This window comes from Polypterus senegalus, chromosome 13 (assembly GCF_016835505.1).
Source record: "Polypterus senegalus isolate Bchr_013 chromosome 13, ASM1683550v1, whole genome shotgun sequence".
In the NCBI taxonomy this organism is placed as follows: Eukaryota; Metazoa; Chordata; class Cladistia; order Polypteriformes; family Polypteridae; genus Polypterus; species Polypterus senegalus.
The window spans coordinates 90,109,194-90,129,299 of NC_053166.1; the positions used below are offsets into that span (position 1 = coordinate 90,109,194).

A 20,106-nucleotide genomic window follows, 5' to 3' on the forward strand; every position below is an offset into this window, starting at 1 on the left:
TGATCACACCCCAAGAGGACACAGACGCCCCTGGGAATACCCCTGAAACACAGTCTACCTTTACATTACTCCTTACCATTCTCACTTGCGCTATAATGCGCGATAAACCTCTTGTGCGGTACTCCACTAACTTAAAAGCCTTGTGCAGCGCCTGTCAGTTTTGGAATTGATAGTTTTGCTTTTATCTCTCTCTCTCTGACATTCTCTGCTCCTAGCAGAACTGTCATCTCTGACTTGTCATGGAGCACGTTTAAGCTCTTGAAAAAGAAACAAATGTTTGTTTGCAGTGTTTGAATAAAATTCCTGTTTTCTACAACCTCCTGTGTCTCTGTGCAAAATCTGTGACCCAAGCGTGACAATTTGTATTTCAGGCTTCACACATTTTACATTTCGTATAAACATTTTGTCAATTATTACTAAACCATGAAAAATGTTTCTGTGTTAACAACGTTTTTGCATAGATTGTTGTTGACACGGAACACACATGAAATGTATGTAATCCAAATGATGATGTACTTTTTTACCCTATAAAGCTCCAGCACTTCACTCAAAGATAAACATTGAGCACTGAGAAACTTCATTGCGAATTGAACTGCAGCGGTGGGTGGGGTGATGGTATACCAGGCTACTAGCTACTTGTCTTGATCGGCACATTTACAGGACAAATGACGCTGATGGAGAGGTGAGAAAGGATTTAAGGTGGACCAGATTTACGGGTTTTCTTGTAGGCTCTGGTAATTCTAGTGTTAACAAAAACAATGTGGATATGTCTTGAATTTTGCCCAGTTCATCACTGTAGAAGCAACTGTTTTTAAATTAACACTAGAATCTCTGAAGTCTATGAAAAACTTGTAATCCATCAGCGTCTTTTGTTTTGTAAATGTGTCAATCAGCACAAGCAGCAAGCAGCCTGCTATCCCATCCCCCCTCAACGGAGCTCACCTCATGCAAAAAGCTCTCCCAGCTCAAGCTAAGGCTCCGTATCTGTGTGTGAGGTGCCTGGTGTTGAACAAGGTAAAAAATATATTGTCATTTGGAATACATACATTTCATGCATGTTCCGTGTCTACAGCGATCTGTGTAAATGTAGGATGAAATGTGAGGCAGGAATGGTTGAACACATAACTAAAAATGAGTTTTTCATAATTTAGTAATAATTGACAAAATGTTGACATGAAGTGTATAATGTGTGAAGACTGAAGTCCAAATATCAAATAACCATTTTCGCAAAAGGTACAAGTATAACAAAACAAGTGTGCTTTTATTCAAGGATATAACCTTAGAAAAACAAAATCCAGTTAGTGTATAACACTGACATGACATGACACAACATGATAACTTGGGTGGTGCAGTGGTAAGAACTGCTGACTCGTAATCAAAAGGTCGCCGGTTTGATTCCGAGCATGACCATTTTCAGTAGTGAGCAGCTCTTATTGTTACTATTATAGAATAAAAACATACATTTGATTTGATTCTGTAATGGCCGGTGTAAATTTATGGTACTTGTAAAAGTTAGCATTTTTTTTTTATTCAGTTTTATTCTCTCAATCATGTTCACGCTCCCCCCGATCTGACACTGCTGTTTTCATATAAACACATGCTATAACAGAGGTGAACTCAGATGAGAATGAGGGTTCTACATCGGAGAAGGAGAGCAGAAGCCCTCCCCACAAGAAAATCAGGGCAGCATATCAAAAGGTCATAAAGCCACGTAACCGTGAATAGTCTTCTAATGCTGGTTCAATGAAACACCAGGACAACTTTCTTTAGTTTGTGTTTAATGAAGGTATGACTGGCTTCAGCTTAATGTCCAACTTTTCATCCCTGGAGTATCGTAGGCACTTCTGATGTCTGTTAAAATTCAATTGAAACATGCATTTTAAGTCTCATAACACCCGTGTCTTAAGATGTCTAGCAACTCTCTTCTTCTGTAATGGCATTGACAGCTACAATCCAACACTTAATTGAGAGGAGATATGTTGGTCAACAGTAGGAAATGCTTCATTTAGCTCTGGGGTTAATCCTGTATGAGCAAACGCAACCACTAACTGTCAAACAGGAGCGCTTTTCAAGAGGACCCAAAGCCAGGTAGCCATGACTAGTCTTCTGCTGCTGGTTGAAAGAAGTAGCAGGACAACTTTTAAAATTTTCCCTTTAATGTAGGCATGACTCGCTTCACCTTAATGTCCAACTTGTTATCAACGGAGTTTTGTAGGCACTTCCAGAGTCCACAATAAAAATAATTGAGACGTGTGTTTCAAGTCTCGCAACACCTATCTCCTAACATGTCTAGCAGTGCACTGCTTCAGTAATGGCTTTGACTGTCAAAAATCAGCACTTCACAGTAGAATCCCTGAAGACTATGGAAAAACTTATGAGGCCGGGCCACCTTAAATTCCATCTCATCTCCTCATCAGCGTCTTTTGTTTTGCAAATGTCGCGATCAGCACTAGCAGCAGGCAGCCTACTATCCCATTCTCCCACTGACACAGCTTTAGTCATACACAAAGTTCTCCCAGCTCAAGTTTGTTTATCTGGGTGTGAGGTGCCTTGAATTGTATAGAATAAATAATATATCATTATTTGTAACACATTCATTTAATGTATTTTCCATGTCTACAACGATCTGTGTAAATGTAGGATGACAAAAAATGCGAGGCAAGAAATGTTGAACACATGACTAAAACAGATACTTTTTCATGTTCTGCTAATAATTGGCAAAATGTTGACATGAAGTGTATAATGTGTGAAGACTGAAGGACAGCATGTGAAGAGACTCCAAAGCTATATAGCCCAAATCATCTTTTCCTGGTGGTGTAGAGAAACGACCAGACAACTTTTTTTGTGTCCCATTAATGGATGCATGACTGGCTTTAAAATAAAATCAAACTTGTCATCCCAGGATGATTTTAGGCATTTGTAATATCCAAAGAAAAACAATTGAGATACATGTTTCAAGTCTCACAACACCTATCTCATCAAATATCTACAATTTATCCGCTTCTGTAAAAATCATCACAGTTAAAAACCAATTGAGAGAAGACACGTTGGTAAACACTAGGAAATGATTAATTTAGTTCTGGGTGAAATTTCTTGTGAGTAAACGTGAGCATTAACTGTTAAACCCGACATAAAGAGAAAAGCCCCCAGACACTTAGCCCAAATCTTCTTCTCCTGCTTGTCCAATGAAATAGCCAAACAACTTTCTTCAGTTTCCCTTTAATGGAGGCCTGACTGGCTTTAAAATAAAATCAAATTCCTTGTCCCATGATGATCATAAGCATTTCTAATATCGGTAAAATTGCAATTGAAATGCGCGTTTCACATTTTGCAACATCTTCTTCTTAAGATATCTTCCAATAACACACTTCTATAAACGTGTTCACAATTAAGAACCAGGACTTAATTGAGAGAAGACACCTCGGTTGACAATAGGAAATGATTAATTTAGCTCTAGGTTTAATCCCTGTTTTGTAATCATGAAAATTAACTATTAAACAGGACAGCATGTGACGAGACTCCAAAGTCATGTGTAGCGGGGCTACATAGAATTAGTGTTGTCAATGTTTGTGCTGAGTGCATTTTGTTTCCATTGTCCTGTTTGCTGTTTATCATGTGTGCGTCAGTGAATGTTGTCCCTGTAAATACAGAGGGGACGGATGATGGAGAGAGAACGCAGCCCAAGATGGAAAACACCTGGTCACAATCAATCAAGTACAAGTAGCTCGTCACTATATAACCAATCAGGAGGGTAAAAGGGAAGGAGAAGGAGAAACATGGAGATTTCACTTTACAACTACGAACCAAATTTACCTGCTGTTTTCCATATCGCGCTTTGTATCCAGTTTGTTTTCATTCCACCAGACTTACTTCAATTCCCTCATCGCCAGAGACCCCAGGGTCGGATTACATCATCCACCACACGCCAAGGATTCACGGTGAGGTTGTTCCATTTGTTCCGGGAAATACAAACACATCACATATCTGTTGACCAGTCATCCGCAATCAGGGCAGTTATTGTGAATTTCCCCTTGGGATTAATAAAGTATCTATCTATTTATCTATCTATCTATCTATCTATCTATCTATCTATCTATCTATCTATCTATCTATCTATCTATCTATCTATCTATGGACTCAAGTTCACAATCATTCATTCCGTATTCATTCATTGTTGTTATTCGTGTTGTTTGTTATATCTTACAGTGGCAAGGGAGGGTTTGTTATTGTGTTATTGTGTATATATATATATATATATATATATATATATATATATATATTGTAGCAGTTGGGGGCGCTATCGCTCCCTTGAACTTTCAGGTACCACGCCAAACACCAGGTAAAAGTGCTACAATAATCATTTTTATTATAATAATGTGCACTAAGCAACCTCCACTCCACACTATTCATTAACCACAATAATAATCACAATACCAATCCTCCGACTCCCAGACGCGTTGCCCTCCGACCACCCAGCTCAGCTCGCCGTCTGGGAGCTCCCATAGTCCTTTTATAATTCCTGACCCGGAAGTGTTTCTCATCCTTCAGTCCATGATGCCCTTATTCCTTCCGGGTCAGGGTGAATAGTCCTTATCTTCACCCCGGAAGCACGTTGTTTCTTCCTGTCCCGGGATTATGATGCACTTCCGGGTTATAGGGCATAAATGAGTCCACTGGCCACCCAACAGCGACTCCCAGTGGTCCCCAAGGTATCCAGCAGGGCTGTGCATAAAAACTACATAGTCCATAAAGCCCTGGTGGAATTCGGGGCCCATCCATGCTGTAGGGAGAGCTCCTCCTGGCAGCCTGGGGTGAAGGCCGGAATATGAAGCTGTGTCGTCGACAGTTGTAGCATGTTGCCCTCCTGGTCGTCTTTCTCCGCAAGACTGAAAACTCCGTCAGCTCCACCCGTTTCTCCGCCAAGGGAGAGTTACTGGCCATCTCCGTATTCTCTGCCCTTTCCTCCACTTTGTCAGGAGACCCACGGTATATTTTGGGGATCTCCTGCTTACTCTGGGGCCAGTGTGCAGCTTGAGTCTCCCTATTGGGAAAACAGAACCCCTTTGCTATTGCTATTTTCTACAATTGATCGCTAAACCCAGGTAGCTCAAAGGAATGCCTCCTAAGTGCTTCCAGTGAAACCTGTGAGGCTGTCGCTGTATTTTTCAATCAAAAAATTAATGATATTAGAAATAACATAGTATATCCCTCCAACACTAAGGATCCTCCTAAACCCCAGCATCCTGTTATAAACAAATTAAACTCTTTCACTAGGATAGATTTACCTGATTTAAAGAAAATAATCTCTCAATTAAAACCCTCCACCTGCGTCCTTGACCCGATACCAACAACGTTTTTCAAAGAAGTATCAGGCGTACTAATTGATAATGTTCTGGACAGTAAATTCGTCACTAGATACTGGGGTCTTCCCAGACTGTCTTAAGACTGCTGTAGTTAAACCCCTACTTAAGAAACATAATCTCGACCCCTCAGCTCTTGAAAATTTTAGACCCATCTCTAACCTGCCTTTCTTAAGTAAAGTTCTGGACAAGGCAGCCATTATGCAGTTAAATGACCACCTAAATAAACATGCTATTCTTGATAAATTTCAGTCGGGCTTTAGAACAAATCACAGCACAGAAACTGCACTCGTTAAAGTAGTAAATGACTTGCGGGTAAATGCAGACAGAGGCCATTTATCTGTTCTCATCCTCTTAGATCTGAGTGCTGCATTTGACACCATTGATCACAACATTCTTAGAAATTGCCTTAGTCAATGGGTGGGCCTCTCTGGCACAGTCTTAAATTGGTTTGAATCCTACCTGACAGGGAGAAAATTTTTTGTTAGTTGTGGGAATTACAACTCAGACACATGATATCCGATATGGTGTTCCACAAGGCTAAATCCTGGGTCCGCTGTTATTCTCAATCTACATGCTTCCGTTAGGTCAGATTATCTCAGGGCACAATGTGAGCTACCACAGCTATGCTGATGACACACAGCTGTACTTATCAATAGCTCCTGATGACCCTGATTCTATTGATTCACTAACAGAATGTCTGACTTGTATCTCAGAATGGATGAATAGTAATTTTCTCAAGTTAAATAAAGAGAAAACTGAAATCTTAGTGATCAGCAATAATGGATACAATGAGGCTATTAGAAATAAACTAGATACATTAGGATTAAAAGTCAAGATGGAGGTAAAAAGCTTAGGGGTGATTGTTGACTGTAATCTGAATTTTAAATCACATATTAATCAGATCATTAGGACAGCATTTTTTCACTTAAGAAACATAAGTAAAGTTAGACCGCTTATATCACTGAAAGATGCTGAGAAATTAGTTCACGCATTTGTTTTCATTCGACTAGATTACTGCAACGCACTCCTCTCAGGACTACCCAAAAAAGACATAAATCGTTTGCAACTAGTGCAGAATGCAGCTGCTAGAATCCTAACTAGGAAAAGAAAATCCGAACACATTTCTCCAGTTTTAATGTCACTACACTGGTTACCTGTGTCATTCAGAATTGACTTTAAAATTCTGCTTATGGTTTATAAAGCCTTAAATAATCTCGCCCCATCTTATATATCTGAATGTTTGACACCTTATATTCCAAATCGTAACCTCAGATCCTCAAATGAGTGTCTCCTTAGAATTCCAAGAACAAAACTCAAAAGAAGTGGTGAGGCGGCCTTCTGCTGCTATGCACCTAAAATCTGGAATAGCCTGCCAATAGGAATTCGCCAGGCTGATACAGTAGAGCACTTTAAAACACTGCTGAAAACACATTACTTTAACATGGCTTTTCTATAACTTCATTTTAATCTTAATTTAACTTAATCCTGATACTCTATATGTTCAATTTCCTCATAATAACTATTCATGGTGGCTCTGAAATCCGTACTGACCCCTACTCTCTTTTCTGTTTCTTTTTCCGGTTTCTTTGTGGTGGTGGCCTGCGCCACCTCCACCTAATCAAAGCTTCATGATGTTCCAACATTGATGGACGGATTAAAAGGCAGAAGTCTACGTGACCATCATCATCATCAAGCCCTAAATCCCTAAATCCAAAGAGGACTGTTTCATTTATGTTAGGTAGAATGCCCAGAGGGGACTGGGCGGTCTCATGGTCTGGAATCCCTACAGATTTTATTTTTCTCCAGCCGTCTGGAGTTTTTTTGTTTTTTCTGTCCCCCCTGCCCATTGAACCTTACTCTCATTCGATGTTAATTAATGTTGATTTATTTTGTTTTATAATCGTGTCTTTCATTTTTCTATTCTTTAATATGTAAAGCACTTTGAGCTACTGTTTGCATGAAAATGTGCTATATAAATAAATGTTGTTGTTGTTGTTGTTGCTCTCTGCATGCCCTTCGATTTATTTATAACCGGAAGCAATGTTTTTAGAACCTCATCGTTCCGAGAGACAGTACTTTTCAGCTGCTCCGGTTCGATCACGCTTCCCCCGCTCCTTCTGTCATGACACCACTCTCTCTTGTTGGGTTTGCAGTGATTTGGCACCCGCTACTTATTAATCGAGGGCCCGGATCGCACTGCATCTCTTTATAATGTACGGCACCGGTCCCACTCACCTGTACCACCACATCAATCATGACGGGAGACTCCTGACCAAAATGCTGTAGATAGTCCTGTACCCTTTTCAGCGGCGCTTCGGCCGTCGCTCCCAGCTCCTCGATGATCTTTTTAATCGCCATCAGCATCTGCAAGAAACTATGCACAGGCTCGATTAGCTTTTTGAGTACCTGGATGTCCATAAAGTTATTTAATTCGGCCGGAGGCAAGTTAACTTCCGCATTCTCCTTACCTACTGGCCGGGAGCCAATGAGCATGTCCGTTGTCAGCACATGCTCTGACGGGCTTCGTGGAGGCTCTTGGGAATTGGAGTCTCTAGAGGATCAGGTGACCGCTACCGGTCGACTGCGATCTGCCTTTTCTAATTTGTCGGCGGACCGTTCAGTCATGTCCTGCTCCTCTTTACCTTTATTTAATTCCAGCGCTGCTTCACTTGCCTCCCCCTTCCCCTTCAGGGTGCTCGGTTCTGCCGGAAAAAAAACGACCTCACCAATAGACCGATCCTGACCTTTCTCCTTCCCGAGATCCTTCGGGCGGGATCATGTGTCCTGTTCTAGTTAATAGGACGGTCTCTTCCTGGTCAGGTGACGCCGTGTTTTGCTTGTGGCCTACCCGTCCTGCCCCAGGATAGTCCATGTGACTACTGTCAACGAATAGGCTTTCCCCTTGTAGACTCCTAGAATGGCTCAACTTCTTCATATCGCGGCCATCTTACCTAGGTGTGAGGCAGGCATCCGATTCACCGTCTGCTTTCTGCAGGCAGGCCTCTGCAAAATAGGAATAATAAATTCCCAGCGCTTCGGGCATTTTTCCGGCACATACCTCTGAACTTAAACGACGTGTTCCCAGTCCATTTAGGAAGTCCGGTGTGTCTGATATCTGACAGTGCACCTGCTGTCGCGTCGCTCGGGCTTGCTCTGCCTTAATCAGCACCCTGTCTTCCTCACTTCACATCAGGTAAGTCCACATACTCACAGCATCATCTAGGGGTTGTTTTGCTGGGCGATCCCCATTCTTCTTCCCAGATTTTTTCCCCATCACGTACCGATGTTGAAGGAGGCCTCTTGTTGCAGCGCTCTCTGTAGAGGGTAGCGTTTTCACCTCCGTGCGTTCGAGCGGGACCTTCTTAGGGTCGTCTGCGTACACAATATTTGTTTTAAATGCTGGTCCCCTGCCAACAGATGGCCAGAGAATCCTGCCGACTATGCCAGTGTAGCAGTTGGGGGCGCTATCGCTCCCTTGAACCCTCAGGTACCACACCAAACACCAGGTAAAAGTGCTACAATAATTATTTTTATTATAATAATATGCACTAAGCACCCTCCACTGCACACTATTCATTAACCACAATAATAATCACAATACCGATCCTCCGACTCCCAGATGCGTTGCCCTCCGACCACCCAGCTCAGCTCCCCGTCTGGGAGCTCCCATAGTCCTTTTATAATTCCTGACCCGGAAGTGTTTCTCATCCTCCAGTCCATGATACCCTTATTCCTTCCAGGTCAGGGTGAATAGTCCTTATCTTCAACCCGGAAGCACGTCGTTTCTTCCTGTCACGGGATTATGACGCACTTCCATGTTATAGGGCATAAATGAGTCTACTGGCCTCCCGACAGCGACTCCCAGTGGTCCCCAAGGTATCCAGCAGGGCTGTGCATAAAAACTACATAGTCCATGAGGCCCTGCTGGAATTCGGGGCCCATCCATACTGTCGGGATAGCTCCTCTTGGCGGCCTGGGGTGAGGGCCAGAATATGAAGCCGGCCATCCATCACAATATATATATATATATATATATCCCTCCATCCATTTTCCAACCCACTGAATCCGAACACAGGGTCACGGGGGTCTGCTGGAGCCAATCCCAGCCAACACAGGGCACAAGGCAGGAATCCACTCCTGGGCAGGGTGCCAACCCACCGTAGGACACACACAAACACACCCACACACCAGGGCCAATTTAGAATCGCCAATCCACCTAACCTGCATGTCTTTGGATTGTGGGAGGAAACCGGAGCGCCCAGAGGAAACCCACGCAGACACGGGGAGAACGTGCAAACTCCACGCATATTATCAGTCTACACCTTGAACCCAGTCCCAGTTAATCAATACACAAGACACAATGTTCCTCCGGATATCAAGATTGAGCCTGATATGGCCATGCTATATGTAACACAGAGAATGTAAAAGGCAGACGGCATCTCCGGGCATGGAAACCATTCGGTAAGTGAAAGTTCTTTGATCGATGGTGATCACCTTGATAGAAATATCACTACCCAAATCACTACTCGTGAATCTAAGATGTTTAACAGGCATTCCCGGTATTAACTTGTGGATTTGCTTGCGAATATTTAGCAGCAGCATGTCTATGAACTTGTGGATTTTTCTGCGAGTATTTAGCGACAGCGTTTCAATGAACTTGTGGATTTGCCTGCGAGTATTTGGTGGAGGTATATACATATATATTTTTTCTATGTTGGGAATGTGCAGTAGTGTTTTGTTTTGCATTTAATACATTCACTTATTTGACATACCTGTTTTTGCGTGCTTGTGTAAACCGTCGATTGAGGGGAAAATTTCATTTGTTAGAGGTATGGCTTGATTTAAGATTCACCTCAGTAATTTATCCAGGCCACAGGTCTTGGAGGTCCTCACACCACTTATGTAACGGCCGTCCCCTTACCCAGCCGGCAGCTACACATGTACGCCTAATCATCTACTCCTGCTGATGTAGTTAAACAGCCACACAACTTTCTCTAATTTCCCTTTAATGTAGTCAGGACTGGCTTCAAAATTAAATCAAACTTGTCAACCCAACATGATTTTATGCACTTCCAATACCTGTAAGAAAAACACTGGAGATACTCGTTTCCCTTCTGGCAACACTTATCACTTTAAATATCTAGCATCACTTTGCTTCTGAAATCATCTGCACAGTTAGAAAACAGGACATTCAGAAAAAATATAAAGAAAGAAATAAATGGTATGCTCAAGACAAGCGAGAAGACAAACGAGAAGCTGCGGCTGGAGCTGCAAGAGCTGCGGCAGGATAATAAAGACTTGGAAAAACGTATATATAATCGCTTTGATGCAGCCTTTAAAGGTATGCTGGGAAAAACTGAGGGACACATTCAGGATAATGCATCTAAACTGAGAGAACTTGCCGATCAGCTAGAAGACGTTAAGCAGACATTCACAACGCAAATTGAAACAGCTAAGCATTTGGCATCTACTGCTGATGGAAAAGCTAAAGCTGTGAATACCAAATGCAAAAACTCGGAGACAGACTTGCAGCTCTGAAAGATGGATGAGAAGGAATAATATTCGAATCGAAGGTCTACCTGAGAATTGTGAAAGTCCAAAACCAGTGAAAACGTAGCCAAACTATTCTCAAATAATTGGAGAGGACTTTAAATCGGATACCGAGATAGCAGCAGCTTATCGTATATGTGGATCAAATACCTCTAAACCTAGGACTCTGTTGTGATGTGAGATTTTGCATATAACTTGATAAATATTTGGTATGTCTTTATTTGTAATTTAGGCAAAGCAATGTAATTTAGTGTTACTTTGGTCAGAGGCATTCATGTTTCTCCCCCCTTTACGACTGAGTCTCTTTGAATTTTACAACAGAGTTGGGGGAAGGAGGTGCTTGACACAGGTGTTTCTCTGCTAGAGTCTTTCAACCCCCCACAAGAAAGCCAGGTTGACTAACTGGCAAACTTTAGCTCAACAAATAATTTTGGGGGATGGCAGGTATTAAGATGTTTTATTTCCCCATTGGTCTGAGGTATGGTTGTTTGGGATTGGCTTTTCTCAGAGGCCTTTAAGTACTTTGACACTCTGTTGGCTCTAGGGGTTGGACAGAACATCTATAAATTTACTTACTGAACCTCACACTATCTCTCTCTCTCTTACCAACCTCTGATGATGAAGAAGTATCTCTCTTAATGATCTAATGAAGAAGACCATCACACCACGAACTGAAAGGACAACACAATGGAGAGCACAGCTCAGCTTCAGCCATATTGAACAGGCTTGCGGCCTGTTCTGGAGAAAGCTGAACACAAATGATGCATTGACTAGAGACATTTTAAATAACTAACAAGTCAGTGTGCCACCTGAACTACACATCACCATTTAATCAGGTTGTATGGTTGCCAATATTCAAATGTACTTTGCATATTGTTATTATTTATGAATATTATAAATAATAAATTATTTTATGTGTAACTTAACTCCTGCTTGTCTTTTTACTACACCTAATTGCCTGAGGTTATAGATATAGAAGGGAAGGTGGGGATAAGTTATATACTATAATACCTTATAAACAGTGGTAAATCTATGAGATTAGGCATTCTGAGAAAGGCTACTTATTAATAATACAAAAGGGGAAAGTAGAGCAATATATTACTCTGCCAAGATTAAACAGACTCTAATTGTCCACTTCGAGAGATTACAATTCAAGCTTAATGTAATGGGACAGAAACAAGAGATTATATTTGAAAATAACCACATTTGTATTTTCCCTGACTTCTCACCCTCAACAGCTGCTAAACATGCCACTTTTTACAACATTAAACAGCGGTTACGGAAAGCCGAAAACAGATACAGCCTCTTGTATCCTGCCAAACTGAAAGTGGATATTCAAGACAAATATTACATCTTCTCCACCGCAGAGGAAGCAGAAAAGGAGTTAAGAAAGCTGATCCCAACACTTTTTTGAAATACGAAAGTGAGTCGCTTCCTGTCATGGTATGGCAAAAAGATATTACCTGCTGTCTGATCCATTTGCAATAATACGGATATCATAATTATACATCCTTTTCTCGTCTCGACCACTTTCTCTTTATGTTTTAATTACAGTTATACGTGTATGTGTGGAAGAAATTAAAGTAGTTTTTATTTTTCTTTACTATTTCTAAAGGAGAATGTTTAACATCATACCCTTGGTTTATTGTTATTGTTATTATTGCATTAGGGTTTAATATGCTAATCCAGGGCCACTTTTTAACACCATTCCCTGGGTTTACTATCTTAATATTTCAAGACTGTTGAAGATTATATTTTACACTTATAGTATTTAGACTTTATCGACAATAGATATCTCTACTTTTTTTATTATTATTAATTTTATTACAATCAATACATAGCAATCAAGTTTTTACAAAAAAAAGAATTATGTTAAGAACAGATCGATCCCCACCCCTGAGAGAGAGAGCAAGCCAAACGGTGTAAAATTTAAGGCTTGTAAAAATACCTAAATTAATAAATTCTCTGTGCTTTATAAACTTATTTTAAAATATTACTGATTAGATCCTGCCATGTTTTGAAATAAGTCTGTACAGATCCTCTAACTGAGTATTTGATTTTTCCAATTTCAAATAGTATAACACATCAGTTTCCCACTGACTTAAAAGAGGAGAGTTTGGGTTCTTCCAGTTTATCAGAATAAGTCTGCGTGCCAACAGTGTAGTGAATGCAATCACAATTTGTTTCTCCTTCTCCACTTTAAGCCCCTCTGGAAGAACCCCAAACACAGCTGTTAATGGGTTAGGAGGGATTGTGAGTCCAACGCTGTCTGAGAGGTAATTAAAAATTTTTGTCCAGAATAATGTTAATTTGGTGCAGGCCCAGAACATGTGACCCAGTGAGGCTGGGGCTTGGTTGCAACGTTCGCAGGTTGGATCATGCCCTGGAAACATTTTGGAGAGTTTTAGTCGAGACAGATGTGCTCGATATATAATTTTGAGTTGTATAATTGTATGCTTTGCATATGGAGCTCGAGTGAATTCTCTGCATTGCTACTTTCCACTCCTTTTCTGATATATTAATTGAGAGGTCATTTTCCCAGTGTCCTCTTGGATCTTTGAAAGGAAGGGATTGTAAAATGATTTTATATATTGTAGAGATGGAGTCTAACTCCTTGAAATTGAGCAATATTTTTCCAGCGTGGATGAGGGTGCAAGATGAGGAAAATCTGGAAGGTTCTGTTTAACAAAGTTCCTGATTTGAAGATAGTGAAAGAAATGTGTAGCTGGAATGTTAAATTTGGAATGTAATTGTTCATAGGATGCAAAGACGTTGTCTATATAAAGATCTCTAAGCAAGTTAATTCCAAATTTTTCCAGATATTAAAACTGCATATGTTTGTGAAGGTTGAAAGAGGTGGTTCTTTGCAGGGTGCCACAGAAGAAGCTTCTCCGTCTTAAAATGCTTTCTACATTGGTTCCAGATTCTAAGTGAGTGGAGCACAATTGGGTTATTAGTGTATTGCCGATAACGTGTGTTTATTGGAGCACAGAGCAAGGAATACAAAGAAGTACTGCAGGATTTTACTTCTATTGCGGTCCATGCCTGTGTATGTTCTTCTATTTGTGTCCAGGTTCTTATCGCTGTATATTTGCTGCCCAGTAATAAAACTGGAAGTTAGGTAGAGCCATGCCGCCTTCTGCCTTTTGTCTTTGTAGGGTCGCTCTTTTGATGCGTGGATGTTTAGAATTCCAAATAAATGAGGTTATTGTTGAATCTAATTGCTTAAAGAATGATTTATTAATGTATATTGGTATGTTTTGAAATAAAAAGGAGCTTAGGAAGAATATTCATCTTAACAGTGTTAATTCTTCCAGCTAGTGTGAGATGAAGGGTTGACCATCTATGCAAGTCTTGTTTAATTTTTTCCATGCAGACGAAAATTTTGTTGATAAGAGCTTTATGTTTACTTGTGATGTTTACCCCTAGGTATTTAAACTGTTCTGCAATGATAAAAGGTAGGGTGTCTAATCTAATATTATATGCTTGAGAATTCACTGGAAAGAGTACACTTTTATTCAGATTAATTCTGAGACCAGAGAGCTTTTGAAATTCTGTGAGTGCTGCTAAGACTGCAGGCACAGAATTTTCTGGGTCCGATATATACAGTACCATGTCATCTGCATATAATGAGATTTTCTGTTCCAGTCCTTCTCTGCTAATCCCCTTTCTCTGATCAGTATTTCGACAATGTATTGCCAGTGGTTCAATGGCAATTGCAAAGCAGCGGTGACAAAGGGCATCCTTGTCTTGTGCCACGTTCTAGTTTAAAGTAGTCTGAGCAAATGTTATTGATGCAAACTGAAGCTTCTGGGTTAGTATACAGTAATTTAATCCATGCACAAATGTTCGGGCCAAACCCAAACTTCTCCAAAATAGTAAAAGGTATTTCCATTCAATCATGTCGAATGCTTTTTCTGCATCCAATGATAATAATATTTCTGGGGTGTTTGATTTAGTTGGTGAGTATATTACATTAAACAGGCGTCGAAGATTTGAAGATAAGTGTCGGCCCCTAATAAATCCAGTTTGGTCTTGTGATATTACGAGGGAGCACTTTCTCCATCCTTCTAGCTATGATTTTAGAGAGTATTTTAACGTCGTTATTCAGAAGTGAAATTGGTCTGTATGATGCACATTGTAATAAGTCCTTATTTTGTTTTGGAAAGACAGTGATTAGTGCTTGGCAAAGGTTTGTGGAAGAGATTGGTTATCTCTGGCTTCTGTAAATGTTGCTAATAGGAGGGAGCTAGCTGAGCGGAGAATTTCTTGTAAAACTCTGCAGGGTAGCCATCAGGGCCTGCTGCTTTTCCACCTTGGAGTGACTTTATAGCATCCAGTAATTCTGATAATGACAGAGGTTTATCAAGTTCCTCTACACTAAAAGCGTCTATTTGTGGTATCTGTAATGTATCCAGAAATGCATTAGATTGTATATTGTCTTCTTTAAACTCAGTAGTATATAGGGATTTATAGTAGTCTCTAAAAGTGTACATTATATTTTTGTGTTCATGATTTTATCTCCGTTCGTGTTAGTGATTACGAGATTGCGTTGCACATCTTGCTTGTGAATTTGTTGCTAAAAGCTTATTAGCTTTCTCTCCATGTTCATAATAATGATGTCTGGATTTGTAAATTAGTTGTTCAGTTTCTTTAGTTGTCAAGAGGTTTAATTCTGAATGTAGAGCCTGCCTCCTCTTATGTAGAGTCTCGCTTGGTAGTCTGGCATGTTCTTCATCTATTTTAGTAATTTCGCTTTTATCTCTGCTACTTTCTTCTTCGGATTTATTTCTGTGGGAAAGATATGAGATAATCTGTCCTCTTAAGAAGGCCTTAAGAGTTTCCCAGAGTATTCCTGCAGAGATCTCAGGGGATGTATTTGTCTCTAGAGAGAATTTGATTTGTTTGGATATAAATTCCGTACAATTCTCGTCAGCTAATAGAAGCGGTTGAGGCCATCTGCGGGTGAGTGTATGGGGCTTAGTAATTTCAGCTCCAAGATCATCGGAGCATGGTCTGAAATAACAATAGCATCGTATTTACAAGATTTAATCTTAGGCAAGAAGTTATTATCTATAAAGAAGTAATCAATCCTTGAGTAGCAATGATGTACTGGTGAGTAGAAAGAATATGTTCTTGAATTTGGGTTTAAAAACCTCCAGGGATCTGATAAGTTGTGATCAGTTATAAACTTTGTAATTATCTTTGCGGTGTTAGTTGCCGTTCCCCCTGTGGAGGAAGTCTTATCTAAAAGTGGATTTAAACACAATTAAAGTCCCCAGCCATTATAAGTTTATGAGTGTTCAGATTGGGAATGGATGCAAATAAATTTTGTATAAATTCCTTATCATCAACATTAGGTGCATAAACATTTATCAAAATCATTTTACAGTTAGATAAGTCTCCCATGACCATCACATATCTCCCTTCAGGATCCAATACTACATCTGATGCTACAAATGGTACTGTTCTATGTATGAGAATTCCCACCCTCTAGTTTTCTTTGTAAAACTAGAATGGAATATTTGGCCAGTCCAGTCTTTTTGCAGCCGGAACTGATCCTTACTTAGTAAGTGGGTTTCCTGTAAAAATACTATTTTAGCATTTAGACCTGTTAGGTGAGAAAGTACTTTCTTTCTCTTTAATTCGTGATTCAGGCCTTTAACATTCCAGCTTACAAGTTAACTGTCCCATCATGGAGACACTGATTCTGAGTTTTTGATGTCATTTTATAGTCTTAACTGGAAGTGAAATAGTTTAGGTCTTAATTTCCTATTCCCCAAGAGTTGTTGCCATGCAGCTTATTATTACGTTGATAGTTATAATTATAAAGATTGAGATGATAGATTAGGATCAAGCCTGCTCTCTTTCTCTTCCCCCCTTAACCCCCACCCTCCCTTTTGCCTCCCCAGGTGAGGCTAAAACCCACTTCACGCAGTCCCAGTCCTCTGACATACCCAGAGACAGAGCACGTCCAAAGCACATCAAGCCCCCATGCAGTGGCGCTTTAGGTTAAAAGATAGAGATATCTGTTACCAATATAGTCTTTAAAAGAGGAAAAAAAAAAAAAAGAATTTTGCACTATATATATATATATATATAATCTTCAGCAATTTTAGTGCATTAAGATGATACCCCAGATAATAAACCCAGGTGATGGTGTTAAAGATGTGTCCAAAATAAGCATAACAAGTCTTAATGCAGTAATAGCAATAACAGTAAACCAAGGGTATGATATTGAACAGTCTCATTTAGGGTACACATGAAATAATTAGAAAAGAAAAAGAAAAAAAAAAAAAAAAAAGGAGGAAAACGTAATTAAGCACAATAAAACATAAACATATAGCGCCCTAGTAATACTAAGTAATAATAAGAATATATGAGAATATATGCTGATAAAAAACCCGTATTTTAAAACAAATAGATCAGACAGTAGATTATTAATCCTAGCTTTATCATTTACCGCCATGACTCACAATTATGTATCAGAATAGTCCGGATCAGCTTTCTTAATTCATTTTCTGCTTCTTCCTTGCTAGCAAAACATAGAAATGACCCTGCCATTCCACTTTCAGTTTTGCCGGATACAGGAGGCTGTATTTGACACTGGCTTGCCGTAGCGCTGTTTAATATTATAGAAGGCTGCGCTTAATAGCTGTTGCTGGAGAGAAGTCAGGAAGATACGAATGTGGCTATTTTCATATATAATATCTTCCTTGTTTCTGAGGAGTGCCATCACCTCTAGCTTAAATGATAATCGTTCAAAACGAACTATAAAAGATCTTGGTCGGGTCTGACGGTGTTTGATCAGTGACGCTGTAAGCCGCTGCTATCTCAGATTCTGCTTTAAAGTCGCCCCCAATTATTTTAGAAAAAAGTTCAGTTGCGAATATCACAGGGTTTGAACTTTCTCGATTCTCCGCAGACCTTCAATTCTGACATTATACCTTCTACTCCCATCTTCTAAAGCAGCCAGTCTGTCTCCAAGTTTTTCTCTGAGTTTTTTACATTCGGAACTGACATTTACTGCTCTTTCCTCGGCACTGGCAGCTGAATGTTCGCCATTTCGATCCGATTCGTGAATGTCTCCTTAAGATGCTTCAATTGATCAGCAAGCGTGCTCAGTTTAACCGAGGTTTTCTGAATGCGCTCTTCAATTTTACCCAGCACCTGTCGAAGTTCAAGTTGTACCTCTTGACGCAGCCTTTCATTTGCCTGTTGAATTTCCTGTTGGAATTCCTGTCGCAGCCATTCATTGGCCTGTTTCATCTCCTGTTTCAATTCCTGTTTCAGTCTCTCAAGTGCCTTTGCCGCTGCTTTCTTCTTAGCCTTCTCGCTTTTCTTTATATCTTGCGTGAGCTCAGCGAGCAACACTTTCAGTTCAGATAGCTCAATTGTGCCTTCTTGTACCGTAGATGAAGCAGCAGACTTTGCTGAAGCCGGTGTCCCGCTGCTCCAGTCCCGCGTAATTGCGTAACTGAAGCCGCGGACTTCCCGGCCCTTTCCAGTTTCAGGTAATCTTCTCCAATCGGCGAGCTATCCACATCTGCACTCACGATCGCACCTTCGCTACCCTTTTCGCTCTCAGCCGGCGACGATGTAGCGGACCGTGGTCCCGAGGAGTCTGTGCTTTTGCCCATCTGATCCAGGTCTGTCTCTGATAGGCCATATCTTGAACTGGGGCTTGCTGATCGCAGCTTGGATGTAGCTTTAGTTTTCGATTCTTTCGAACCCCCCTTCTTGTTGGCCATGTTTATATGTGCTTACATATACTGTAGCAGTCCCTCTCGGGTTGAATAAATACAGGATATCTCAGAATAATAAGTAAATAATATGAAAAAATAGCACCACTGCTAGCGGAGCTCCACTTCAGACATCCATCTCTCGCATCGGACGAGACCAAATAGATATCTCTACTTTTTAATCCTCAAACGCCGCTGCTGGGGGGCTTTTTTTGTTTTGGACATGCTCTGTCTCTAGGTATGTCAGAGGACTGGGACTTTGTAGGTTCCAGCCTCACGTGGGGAGGCAAAATGGGGGGTGAGGGGATAAGGGGGGGAGAGAAAGAGAGCAAGCTATATCTAATCTATCCTTTTAATCCTTATAATTATAATTACCAATGTAACAATAGGCTGCATGGCAATAACTCATGGGAAAAAGGTTAAAGCTGTCTCACTTCCAGTTAAGACTACAAAATGACATCAAAAATTCAGAATCAATGTCTCCATGATGGGACAGTTAACTTTCTGACCAGGGGCCTCATGTATAAATGGTGCGTACGCACAGAAATGATGCATAAGAACTTTTCCACATTCAAATCGCGATGTATAAAACCTACACTTGGCGTAAAGCCACGCACTTTTCCACGGTACCTCATACCTTGTCGTACGCAAGTTCTCCGCTCGGTTTTGCAGACTGGCAGCACCCAGCATCAAAGCAGGGCTATTGTTCCTGTGTGGTTACTCTTTTATTTTCCTGATGCGGCTTTATAAATACAGTGAAACTAACCGCATATTGTTTATTAGTGTAATGCATCTGATTGTAATTAACTTGTAACAATATAATGGTCCAGGGAATAGCCATAGTATTCCAAATACCATAATTGTTTTAGCGTTGTTACTCTCACTGCACCTTCTTCTTCTTCTTTTTCTTCTTCTTTCAGCTGCTCCCATTAGGAGTTGCCACAGCGGATCATCTTTTTCCATATTACTCTCACTGCACCACTCAGAGTATTTATATCACTGTATCTGAGTGGGGAATCACAGCAGCAGCTGATTGGAAAGAGAATTATCGGTATACAGCATCAAACACACGCTGCCTCAGCCACTGCAAAATGTTTCAAAGCCTTTTCTGTATGGACCTCGCGGTTCAGAAACAGTTTCATCCCAAGAACTTTAAACGTACTTAATCAATTGCTCCTTGTAGAACTGTTTGTACTTATAAGTACAATCACCCCACTGTAAATTTGCACTACAGTTATAATATTACACAACCTGAGCCACTTTATAAAGCACGTATTTACATATGATGAAATCATTTTTAAGATGAAATACAGCAAAATATGTTTATTATATTATACAGATAAAACTTTAACTTCATTTAAATAATCTATATTCTTCACTGGAACTGGTGTGAAGGACAGAATAATTAAACATGTACTATGAAGATATTTCAATGTTCCTTAAACGTTTTG

The 20,106-nt window shown here is 40.3% G+C and overlaps 1 pseudogene; it reads left to right on the forward strand.

Annotated features, from left to right (window-relative positions):
- Positions 1–7,854: 7,854 nt before the first annotated feature.
- The window catches only part of LOC120543318, a 35,130-nt pseudogene continuing 22,878 nt past the window's right edge, over positions 7,855–20,106 (forward strand).